Below are 13,712 nucleotides of genomic sequence, written 5' to 3'. Positions count from 1 at the left end.
GTACTGTGTGTGAGATTGTCCATCATGTCGTCCGGTTTGTGTTTTGGTTGAGGAGTCTCACTGTTTGTGGGTAAAAACTCCTCCTGAACCTTTCTGTTCTTGTTTTCAGGCTACAGAGGCGCTTTCCTGACCTCAGTAGCCTGAACAGTTTGTGGGCGGGATGGCTGGAGTCCCTAATGATCCTGATGGCCCTGGATCTGCACCTTTCAGCATAGATGTCCTGCAGTGCTGGTAAAGATGTTCCCATAGTGCGTTCAGCTGTGCGCACAACCCTCTGCAGGGCTTTCTGTTGCTGTACTGTGCAGTTCCCGTACCACACCATGATGTTGTTGCACAGGATGCTCTCAATGACACCAGTGTAGAATCTCCTCTGTATATTCTTGGAGATCTTAAACCTCCTTAGACGCCTCAGGTGATAGAGGCGCTGTCTGCCTTTACTAATGAGGAAGTCCGTATGTGTAAGGTCCTCGTTGATGTGGACACCGAGGTATTTGAAGTTGGAGACTCTCTCCACAGGTTCCATTGATCTGAATTGGGGTGTGAGTTTTCTCACCTCTCTGTTTTCTAAAGTCAATCACCATCTCCTTTGTTTTACTGATGTTCATGGAGAGGTGATTTGCCTCACACCACTTTGCTAGTCCATCCACCTCACTCTGGTAGGCCCTCTCGTCGTTCCCAGAGATGAGTCCCACCACCACTGTGTCGTCAGCAAACTTCACAATGGAATTAGTGGGGTGTCTGGCCGTGCAGTCCGCGGTGTAGAGGGAGTAGAGAAGGGGGCTCAGTACACATCCCTGGGGGGCCCCTATGTTCAATGAGAGTGTATGGGAGTACACATCCCCTATTCTCACTGACTGTGGTCTCGCGGTCAGGAAGCTATAAATCTACCTGCACAAAGATGTACTGAATCCCAAATCTTGGAGCTTACCCGAGAGGGTGTGGGGCACTATGGTGTTGAATGCTGAGCTGTAATCTATAAACAGCATTCTCACATAGTTCCCACATCCCTCATCTAGATGGCTCAGTGTGGTATGCAGGACCTGTGCTACAGCATCTCCGGTAGATCTGTTTGTCCGGTATGCAAACTGCAGTGAATCGAAGTCGGGAGGAAGAAAGGAACTGATAAAGGGTTTCATGAGCCTCTCAAAACACTTCATCACTACAGATGTTAGGGCTACTGGGCGATAATCATTTAGGCTAGCTGGGCGGGTGTTCTTCGGGATCGGAACAATCACTGATGTTTTAAAGCAGGTGGGGACTACCTGCTGAGCCAGAGAGGCATTGAAGATACTAGTGAAAACTGTGGTCAGCTGATCTGCACATACTCTTAGTGCACGTCCCGGTATGCTATCTGGTCCCGCTGCCTTCCTGCAGTTTGTTGCCCTCAGAGCTCTCCTCACATCATGCTCAGAGAGTATCAATGGTGCTGGTTCAGCAGCGGGGGCAGGTGCAGAGCTCTGAATTGCCGCCACAGCAGGCACCTCGAAACGCGCAAAAAAGGCATTGAGGTCGTCAGCTAATTCCGGTTTCATACATCTCACAGTGCTGGGTTTATAATCTGTGATTTTTCGTAGCCCATCCCATATACGTCGGGAGTCACCATGTTGGAAGTGCGACTCCACATTGTCCTTGTAGCGCCTCTTAGCCGCTTTCACAGTCTTCCTTAGACCATAAGAAGCTGCTTTGTAGCTGGTCATATCGCCCAATGTGAGCCCATTTTTATAGGCAGTGGTCCGTGCTTTGTGAGCTCTCCTGACAGTAGAATCAACCCAAGGTTTTTGATTGGGAAAAATCCGGATTGTAGCCGAGGGGATGATGGTATCCACTAGCATTCCAATGAAGCTAATCGCTGTGTCCGCGAACTCGTCAATGTTTGCGGAAGTATCCTGGAATACGTCCCAGTCTACGTCACCGAGTGCGTCCTGCAGCGTCGCCTCTGATTGGACAGTCCAGCGTCTGACCTTTCGCGTCACCGGGGCTTCCTGATGAAGCCTTTGTTTATATTCCGGTGCGAGTAAGATGGCGGCGTGGTCCGATTTCCCAAAAGCCGGTAACGAGATGGCTTTGTAGCCACCTTTAAAAGGGCTGTAACAGTGGTCCAGCGTGTTGTTGCCTCTGGTGGGACAGGTGACATGCTGGTGAAAGTTAGGCATGACCTGTTTTAATTTAGCCCTATTAAAATCCCCCGCCACGATGAGGGCGGCATCTGGATGTTTAGCCTGATGGCCGCTCAACACATCATGGAGGTCCGATAGCGCCTTGTTGTTGTCCGCTTGTGGCGGGATGTAAATCGCAGAGATGATCACAGCAGTGAACTCCCTAGGGAGATAGAATGGCCGACAGAGGATGGTGAGAAGCTCCAGATGGGGTGAGCATGACCGGGACAGGACCGTGATATTCCAAGGGTTACACCATCTGTTATTGACCATAAAGCAAACCCCTCCACCCCGCAATTTGCCGGACTCCGCGGTTCTATCCGTGCGGAAAACAGAGAATGATTCCGCCGGGGTTATCGCGTGGTCCGGCACAGAGCTGGTCAGCCAGGTTTCGGTCAGGCAGAAGATGTTGCAATCCCTGATGTCTCGCTGGTACCTGGTTCTCGCCCTAATATCGTCCAGCTTGTTCTCAAGTGACTGGACGTTGGCTAGCAATATGCTAGGCAATGGAGGACGGTGTGCTCTGGTACGCAGTCTGTTCCGGACCCCTGCTCTGGGGTCATTGTTCTCATTACGGAGGATCTCTTTCGGCCACGACATTGTATCAAGCACCGTAGCAGAGGTAAGTGAGAAGTATTGTCCTATGTCCAGTAGTGTGCCACGGTCATATTGAGTCAGACCCTGTGCAGCACGAGCAAAAAAACCAATGAAAAACATAGATAAAACAAAATAAAAGCACAGTCGTCGCGACTGTGCTTTTAAAACCCCTTTGTAGAACATTACATCAGTTACAATGTAGAATCCATGTTGTTTATAGTTTACAAATGACAAAATGTTTACGCAAAATCATGACAGCGTTTACATGATATCACCCACTACTAACACTACTTCTGAAAAATTACCACTATTTATACAGCACAAGACTTAAGAATATTTAACAGGAGCAGGTTTCATTTTTCCCTGGTTTTACTACCACACTGTTCACCAAAACGCAGCAAACCTTCACCATCTTATCCAGGAGGGTCACCTCGTCACCCTGACATGGAAGAAGTAATCTGATTGGCATGGTGGTATGTTTGAAGCAGGTCCCTTGTGTAGCGCTGGAACCCAGTCACGATGTGTTTCATCGACTGGTTTGCTGCAATAATGCCAAATAATTAGCAACTCTATAAATAGAAGGTAGTTCAGCAAAATCACTCAGTAGGATGTTTGTTCTAATTTGCTATGAGCTCAGAGTGCGTCAAAAATAAAACTAATAGGCTATAAAGAGTGATATGAACATATTTAGAACTTACCGGAATGAAAATGTGTGGAGCACCAACAGATATTTGGAGATGGAAGAGAACTGGATATCTGCTCGTCTCACAGCGGCTAGCCAGACTAGACGCCTTCTTTTGGTAAGGTCCGCCAGGTTGGGAAAGAATAAAAAGATATACCATTCTCAAGCTTATTCCCTTGCCGGTCGTGCGATCTACCACTACAACCGACCGCACAGCAAATATGAACCATGGCTGATGTATGTGCTTTCGCTCCTCTTTCGCTTGAGCTTTGTTTGGCCCAGGAAGATGGCACCTCAACCAAAAATCCTGGCCACACCCCCTCTCGTGACATCACACTCCAAAGCCCTATATCTTCTTTTACAATCTAAACAAGTGCATTAAATGGTGGATAAATGGTGATTCTAAATTGGCCACAAGTGTGAATGAGAGTGTGAATTACTGTCTGTCTTTGTGTGTTAGCACTGTCCAGAGTGCAATACCATCTTGCCCTGTGACATCAGAGCTGTCTCGATGAGGGTTGTACTCTGAGTGCATTTCAGGGTTGTTGTTGTTTTTTCTATTTTCTTGCTTCCAGTTATCTGAAGATTCACAGCTCTGCATAAGAAACAGCCGTGAATGCATTTTCTGAAGTTAACTCATTCACTGCCAGCCATTGGCAGTGAATGAGTTAAACCCATTGACTCATTCACTGCAATTGACGGCTATAGACGTCAATTGCAGTGAATGAGTTAACAGCCACGTTTTGACACTTTGTAACTTGTGTCATTAGATGCTATTAGCTGTATTTACTGGCTAAAATAACTGGATTTCTATTGGGGAAAATGCATATGAATTTATATAGCGCCTTGAGGCGACTTATGTTGTGATTTGGCGCTATATAAATAAAATTGAATTGAATTGAATTGAATATACAAGTACGTGTATTTTAATTGTGTTTTGGGATGGGGCTTTTGTTTCCTAATACTGCAGTATTTGGGTCCATCTTCATTAATATGAAAACGAAAAGATATTTCACACACACACACACACACACACACACACACACACACAAACATATTTTTCTGTGTGCTTTCCATATGTCAGTTTCAGTCATGTTTGTATCTACGTCCCAGTGAACAAAGTTGCATAATCAAAACCCCAACAGAGAGAAAGAAAAAGAGAAGAAAACATAACAGAAGTCATTACGAGATGAGGCTAATTCTCCTCTTGGCTCAGGCCTCTGATGAGATTCTGAGTTGCTTAAAATAACCAGAGTCAGCAGCATCCCACTGTGGACCAAAGTCAGAGAGAGAGAGTGATAAATCAGCAGCCTGATGTGGCAAATGCAGAGTGTAGGCAAGTCACCAGGCTGTACAAATGCAATATGTGTGGTTACATTAGTGGGAAGCATTAATAAGTATCATATTAAATCTTGATACCTTTTGGTGTTACTTATATTTATTTTTATTTTATTCTAAAAATAATCCAAGGAAATTTTTACTTTGGTATTTGGATTGCATAAAGTACTTAATTTCAAGAAAGTAATGAGATCTAAAGTGTAGATGGGATGCAAATATGAAGTGGATGAAAAATATTGTACAGGTCAGTGGAACGAATGTATGTCAGGCACAGGAGAGGGAAGGCGAAGCCACAGAGAGCACAGAGGAATCAGAGCACAGCAGTTCTTGTTTTGCCTGATATCCTCCTCAGTGACACCTTCTTCCTCAGGGTATTGTGACGTCCAGAGGACATGTCTAAGCAACTCTTATCAGGCTTTACAACACACACACACACATACACACACACACACACAAACAGTATGATCCCCACTCAGGCCCCAGCTTAAGAAAAGTGTCCACTGTGTGGGTGCATGATAACAAAACTGTTCTATTTGATGCCTTCCTCTTTCAGTACAGATCTGTTACTGTTATTTGTCTATTTATTTGTTGCAGAGGCTTCATGCTCAGGCTAATGGCGTAAGTGTGACCTCTACAGAATCTCTTCAAACATACATATGTGGACTGCATCATTAGGATGCCTCTCTGTCTTCAGATCCCCAGTAAGCTTGGGACCATTCATGGTTCATTTAAAGGCGGGCTATTTCTGTGCTGCACATCATGCGTAACGTAACATGCATGAAGGCATGGCATGCTTTTGGCCTTCATGGCACTTAGATTACATGGCACTGTTGGGACTATATATGGCTGTAGCTGAAGTGCAGATAAATGTCACTGCAGGTTTAGGCAGCCTGCCATGTGGGTATATGACAGATCGGAATCAGAATCAGAATCAGAATCAGAATACTTTATTGATCCCTGGGGGAAATTATTTTTTGTTACAGTGCTCCATTTTAAACCAACATTAAGACAAGACAGACAATACGCTAACTAAGAATAGTACAATATATACATATATATATACATACATACATACATAAGTCACTTATAAATAAATATTTGGAAAAGAAACATGTGTAGTTGTAGCAGCAAACAGTGTGTTAAGTGGATGCGTTGTACAGGGAGATGGCCACAGGCAGGAATGATTTCCTGTGTCGTTCAGTGGTGCTTTTCGGTAATCTCAGTCTCTCACTGAACGAGCTCCTGTGACTGACCAACATGTCATGGAGTGGGTGGGAGGTGTTATCCAACATTGTCTTTATCTTGGACAGCATCCGCCTCTCCGACACCACCTTGAGGGAGTCCAGCTCCATCCCCACAACATTGCTGGCCTTACGGATCAGTTTATTAAGTCTGTTGGCATCTGCGACCCTCAGCCTGCTCCCCCAGCATGCAACAGCATAGAGGATCGCACTGGCCACCACAGACTCATAGAAAATCCTCAGCATTTTCTGGCAGATGTTGAAGGATGAAGGTGACATGGTAAGTAGACGAGATCGGGTTGTTATTGTTGTAATGTTAGAGTCTGTTTGGTTAGAAGACCTGACCTAAAAAAATGTATTCTTTTAGGTTTTTGTTTCACACTACAGTAGACGTGTTTTCCATTCTCAACCCAGAGGGACAGCTCAGGTTGAGCGATTTCAAAACAAAAAATTAGAGAAGCAAGGCTGGGATGGTTTGGTACAGATAAGGATTAGGGCCACACACACAAAAAAAATATGGGCACGTCTTTTTTTCTTCTTTTCCAGAATTCTGAGAAATTATTCAGAAATCTGACTTTTTTTGCAATATTACCCAGTTACACTAGTTTTTCCAGAATTCTCAGATTTCTGGAAAAGAATTCTGAGAATTTTATTTATTTATTTTTTTGTGGCTCTAATCCTCTTCCTTAGTTTGAACATGTACAGAGGAGGGAGAGTGGATATATATGAAAAAGCTTGTAAAAGATGGAGATGCCAGGGTGGGGGAAAAGAGGAAGACCCCAGAGAAGATTCATGGAGATAGTGAAGGAGGGCATGCAGAGGGTTGATGTGATAGAGAAGGATGTAAGGATAGGATGAGATGGAGGCAGATGATCCACTTTGACGACACCTAAAGGGAGAAAGAAGAAGAAAAAGGCAAGCATGTCTGTGTGATTCCCAGTCATCCACATTATGGTAGTCTCAGGAGAAAGAAAGCAACTGTATCAAGAAAAATCAAAATTACCCAGATACACTAGTTTTAATACCTAATTAATGCTTTACTAATGTGTGAGATATTAATTTATTGTCTTTGTAATCGAAAACATTTACTTTCAAATTTAATATACTTTAATTAAACACATAATTTTGTGTTTTCATCTCATGTATATTGTACTTAATTTAATAATCTATTTTACAGATCTTCATTATATTTTTAATTAAAAGTCCTGGAACAATATTCAAGCTTATTCTAGTCTACTTTTGTTAGAGTAGTTTAATCATGGAGCAACTGAATAAAAGACTACATTTTTTAAACCTCTGAAAATTGTCTAATAAAGTGCAGCTATCTTAAAAGTATGCTACTTCATATAGGAGAGGGTTAAGTGTATATACATCAGGGCAGATATCCCAACAGCAGACCATGATGCCTTTCAGCCATAGACTGTTTATCAGAAATGGATGTATTTATTATGACATCAACCACTGGTTAGTGAAATCCTGTCTTGAAGCCTTAAGCTCAGTCTTTTCGTGGTGTTTTGATACAGAATATGACAAGCAGGGTGGATGTGACTGAAAAACAAAGTGACGCTGTACACCCGTGCTACAACAGTATATCCGGTGCGACAACATATCCTGCTTTAATAAAGCTTGAAACTAACAACTGAGACCATAAACTCTTGAAGTAAGGCTGTGTTTGTAAATGGAGTGAGCCGCAGGGTTATTCACACAAACATTTATCATTTTTTAGCTAGAGGATCGGTCACCTGTGCGTCACAGAAGTTATCTTTTATACGCTCTAAGCTTATAGCACCACATGAATGGGATTTTAATACATTTATCTCTTAAAAATGTTTTGTCACAATACATGTAACTGAAGGTTAAATGTTTACAATAAAATCTGGACTATATTAAATCAAACCCTGAATATGTGTAATGAATGCATATGTTCAGGGCATGTTGTTGAATACGCTGGGCAATAGTCAGAATAGATTTAGAGTAGAGTTTTGATAGATGTGGCCAGCAGAGAACACCATCAGGAAGAAGGAGCACTAGAAAACATCAGTGTACAATGGGATGAAGCAACAACTGGAGCAGATGTAGAAGGTACAGTCCAAAGTTGTCCCAGTGGTAGTAGGAGCATTAGGAGGTATAACCTGTCTCCTGCAGATTCCAGGCACATTAGCTAAGATACACTAAAACTGCCAAGCCTCTGGTAGAGAATCTGAGCTTGAGGAACATGCACATGCACCCTCACCCAATTTATTAAAAAAAATGTAAATACAATTTTTATGCCTGTTTTTTTCTCTTGTATTTTTGAATCTATTAGAAGACACAAATTGAGGCGATGCCAGTGTCAGTGGATCTCCAACTTCCTAACTGGCAGACCACAGGCAGTAAGGATGGGCGGACATGTCTCAGCCTCCACCACTCTCAGCACTGGAGCCCCCCAGGGGTGTGTTCTGAGCCCCCTGCTGTACTCTTTGTACACATATGACTGTGTGGCCACTACCAGCTCCACCACCATCATCAAGTTTGCTGACGACACCGTCGTGGTGGGCCTGATCTCTGATAACAACGAGACGGCCTACCTGACTGTATTTTTAATCAACCACATGAACAAAACAAAAGCAATTCTCTGAAATCCATCAGGTACAGGCCAGACCTTTGCAGTTGAACTTTAAACTATTTCAATTTAGGTAGATCCAAACACAATGCGAGAAAAGCTTTTTAACATGTTTAAATTGTGTTTATGATCTTAAGCTGAAGGTAACGGACTTTTTTTAGGCTCGTGAAGACATTTCACTTATTATTCGAGGGTATTTAACCTCCAGCAATGTGGCCACCTTGGAGTTTGAAGGTTGTTGACACATCCTGCCACCACCGAGTAATTATGGTCAAATGAGTCAAAGTGTGAGTGGAGATTTAATATCTCAAGACTGCATTATAGACTGCACTGATGGTTGGTGTCAAAGCTCCCACCTGTATTCATTGATGGTCTCTCTGTTTAAAATGTGAACATTAGTACCCTCAAAGGACTGCCTGCCCTCCTTTAAGTACAAAGGAGAAGTGTCTCTCCATGTTGTGCTGTGCATCTGTGGAGTCGATGTTTTGTCTCTCCCTGTTTTGCGAGTTTCGTGCCTTATTAAAGTAGAGTCAACTCAGGTGTGCATGACTATCCTGAGCTGGATCACTGAGAACCTGAAGATGGAAATAGTGACAAATAAATGAGGAGCAATAAATTAAGTTAGAGGATAGAGGATGTGGTTTTATAAAGGCCTTGTGGCGTGGTCCCGTGTCCAAATTCCTATAAAACCTTGTGCAAATATACTTTTTCTGTTATGTATTGAATGACAAGAGTATTGTATTGGTGCATGTTATATTCCCATTCCATCCATTTTTATTATAGCAGGTAACTAGCACACTATCACCTCGTAACGTGTGACCAACTATTCATTTCATACTAATTTACCCCAGGGGGTGTATATTTCACAAAGCATGGAAAATGCCTCCGAAGGTCTGTGATAAGAGTTCACAGTATGGAGTTATAATGCCACCACCTGACTTTCTTAGCACCTGACTCATTGTAAGTCACATCGCTCCTCATAGTATTTTAGTCAGGCAGCACCCTGCACTCACGGTCAATTACAATCCCTCTGCTGCTTTATGGGGTGTTGTTTGGTAGGAATGCAACGGGTGTTTATGTTCAAGGGCAAGTTCGTGTAGAGTAAATGACACCAATCTCCACCCATCCCCTCCAAACCTGTTTTCCTTTATCATTTATCCACAGATGACTCAATAAAGTTCCTTACTGATTTCACTGAGCAAAGTAACAACTTTCAAACAAACAAAAAACAAAACAGAAAAAACCAACCTGTCCTCGAAAGAAACACAAAGATAATCCTGTTTAACTTGTTGTAAACACTCCTGTCATGTCAAACATATCAGCAGACCAAAAACATGTTAATTAATTCAATTATTATAAAAATTAAATATTTAAAATGAAAGGCAATTCTAGAAAAGAGGTGACAAATGCGTAAATTGCATGAATATTGCTGGTTTGTTTATAAAATCTGCCTAAATAACAAAACATATGACAGTACTTTAAGCACTTCCTGATATGCCTGAGCGCATTCAGGCATTCTTCATAGAATATTTGCATTAACAGGGCAATTTGTATACAGTGTGGTCGTTAAGAAAAGCTTGAAAAGGCATATGCAGTTCCATTTCCTTTTTGCCTTTTCAACAAGAACCTATTAATTTTTGCAGTAGCATGGGATCATGACACACTCAGGAATTACCATCAATGGCTTAAAAAAAATTCCTGAGCACCTTTATATTAACATTAACTTGCTGGGGGTGCTTAATGTTCATATGGCTGATACAGACTTAATTTTGATGTGTTTACACAAGAGTGTGTTGAAAAAAAAAAGAAAAAAAGAGGAAAGAAGAATCCAATATCTATACATTTTCAATGCTAAACCATGCTGAGGGGTTCAGGGTAGGTGGCATTTTCTCTCTTGTCAATACACAGAACCCCACAGGCTCTCAAACACAGTGTCTGCAATAAAAAATAAATAAAAATAAAAAGGGGTGGTGGGTCTATAATTTGCTAAGCAAGATTGCATATTTTGAAAGACCTCATGGGGGATGTCCATGTATTGAAAAGTTTCAGCAAATATGCCCTTGGTTAGATCAGCACCCTGGACAGCAGCCAAGCAAACCTCTTGGATTAGTGAAGCAACATCGACATGCAACATCTGCACAGAGATGCAATTAGGAGTGTCTCGCTGGCATCTGGGTAGTTTTGCTGTCCTGACCTGGTCAATAGTGCTTCTTTTTCTGCTATCAAATGCTCGCTGAAAAACTGTCAAACACTCTAATGTATGTTAATGCGTCCTCCTTTCCATCATCTCTGCTTCACTTTGTTCTGCTGCATATAGAAACACAAGTGGCAGCTTTGGCCTATTTAAACTGCTGTAGCGATAAGAGGTGCAGCTGTGGAGCTGTGTCTGTTATTAAACATCTATTACAAAATGCTAAAGGAGTTGTTTAACCAGTAGAGACAACTCGATCCCCTTAATTCTGAATAATAAAGGTATTAAACTGGAAAATTGAAAGAATTTTAAGTTGGGGATTTGTGCTGTTGATTTGAGCAGACTGGCTGGTTTCATAAATTCCTTCTCGACACCTTCTTACAAAACAGCCGCAGGTGTTATCCCTTTAACCCTGGAGGGTCTTAGAAAAATGCATACACTATCGGTCTTAGAGCCACAAATCGACCACGCCCAAAAAAGTGCTATAAAAAATTTATATATTAATATTTTTTTCCACTTTAAATTAGCCAATCTTTTAGACCTACTTCTCCTTGAAATATTCATGTCAAGTTTTAATTACATTTCGCGGATTTTAACCCTTTATATCCCGGTTTCGTCACATGAGCGCACTGCTTTTTTTGCCCCAAAAAACAAAAAACTTGAATATTTTCCAAAAAAAACATTTGAGGTAATATTCAATTGTTATTATAATTAGGCCTTTAGATGGACTAAAGATTGGCACCAAGAGTCATTTCGATCGCCTTTTATTTTTTTTCCAGGAGCGCATTTCATAAAATGCACACTATCGACCACGCCCAAAAAGTGCTATAAAAAATGTATATATTAATATTTTATTCCACTTTAAATTAGCCAATCTTTTAGACCTACTTCTCCTTGAAATATTCATGTCAAGTTTTAATTACATTTCGCGGATTTTAACCCTTTATATCCCGGTTTCGTCACATGAGCGCACTGCTTTTTTTGCCCCAAAAACATAAAACATAAAACATAAAATATTTTCCAAAAAAAACATTTGAAGTAATATTTTATTGTTATTATAATTAGGCCTTTAGATGGACAAAAGATTGGCACCAACATTAATTTCGATCCGGTTTTAATTTTTTTTTCCAGAAGCCAAAAATGTCCCCAGGCTCCTGCTCCCCCGGGGAGGAGTGCCTCTGCCGCGGGTGTGTTTCGCGCAGCGCCGGAGCATATGGTTCAGTTCCCGTGTCTGCAGCACACACTTCCGCTACCACGTGAAAACAAATACGTCATTTCCTGTTGATTAAAAAAAATTAATGCACCCTCAAATGATCCTAAGGTCAGAAAATGGTCCGGAACGAGCAGCGGGCCAAGCTGCTGCTGTACGCGGGAAATTAGTCTGCCTTTTCCGGGTATCTGTCTCGAGCAGGCCGCTGGAGAACATGTGTATGTTCCAGCAGGCGTCACATGTGGAGCAAGGGCGCCACCCGGTGGACAAATAAAAAAATTACAACTCTAAGGCCAGTACTGCAAGCGGAAGCGGAAACATAACCGATCACGATCGATTTGACCGTAATTTTTTTGCCGTGAAAAATAGCGTTTATAATGGGTTTCAATGGGGCACAAATCGACCACTAGGACCAATAGCGTAAGTTTATCGCTAGCTTAGCCACTGAAGCTAATTTCCGGAAGTCATACTGAAATTTTAACAGTAAATGTGACCGAACTTTTTTTTGCAGACTTTCGCTATATTCCATTCAACACTGTGCAAATGGCATGTAATCGAAATTTGAAAATAGCCACAAATCGACCCAAGACTCTCCAGGGGTAAAGGTGTGCAGTTGTTTTTACATATGTTTTCACTCTTCTTTTTCCCAACAGGGAAGTGTTACATGTGTCCTTAACAGGCAAGATACTGTTTAACATTTAGATGAATTGCATGGACCCATGACCTCGATTCAGTATCAAGTTCCTTTTATTTAGGAGCAGAACAGTAAGGCTGCAATTTAATACTGACAATAAAAGTACGAACTTTATGCAAAGTTACACCCTTGATTTATTGTTCTGAAAAAGAACAGCTTCATCTAAAGGATGTCAGCTGTGAGCATGACCATGAGCTTATGTGACACTGTCGCCTTCAGAGGGAAAAACACATTTCTCTCACATTCTCTGCTTTGCTCTCATTATTATTGTGCTTTTCCTTTATTCCTCATTCTGTCACTCTTCATTTCCACCTCTGCTTCCTACTGACTCACACACAGTAGCCCTGTCGTGATGCACACTATAGCACTTTGCCATCGTGTTAGATAAAGGGGCAATTTGTTGATGATGCACATTCCAAGGTTGTTTTACCACTCGTGGTGCTTGTCAAAGAACATTTAAAATATACAGCCAGGGCTTTGTGTTGAAAAACATGGCTGCTAATTTATTATCTAGTGTACGTATTTACACATAAATCCTGCTTTATGCTTTGGAGGTGAATCCCCAGAAAATTGAAACCCTATCTAAAGGGTAATGAAAATTTCACATAGATAATAAATGCGTAAATACAGGTTTTTGCTCAGTTGTCAGTTGCAGACATTGAGCTGCTTTATTTATGTGCACCTGGCTTAGATGGAGGTCACTGACCTTATGAATGCCCTTGCCTGCCAGTATTTGATAAAACGAATCTATCCATGATGAGAATTACTCATGCTCATCAGCGGGCTGTACTTTTCCAGCTGACGATTCCAGTTAGAACTCCTCAAAAAAAGAAAAAAACAGACACAACGTTACCCATTTCATACTGGTCCAAAGTCTAAAGTCTGATCTTTTTTGCAAGCCAGAAATTCTAAGTTTATGGGTTAGGGTGTTCTATGAAGATGTCATTTATAATGTAGCAGAACGAATGTCTATGATATTCAGTCACGACCACCTTGGTTTG

This window comes from Diplotaxodon limnothrissa, linkage group LG20, assembly GCF_057381915.1.
Source record: "Diplotaxodon limnothrissa isolate DT_005_m linkage group LG20, D_limnothrissa_male_GT1.1, whole genome shotgun sequence".
Taxonomy (NCBI): domain Eukaryota; kingdom Metazoa; phylum Chordata; class Actinopteri; order Cichliformes; family Cichlidae; genus Diplotaxodon; species Diplotaxodon limnothrissa.
The sequence above is the reverse complement of the archived record's forward strand: the minus strand, read 5'-3'. Positions refer to the sequence as shown.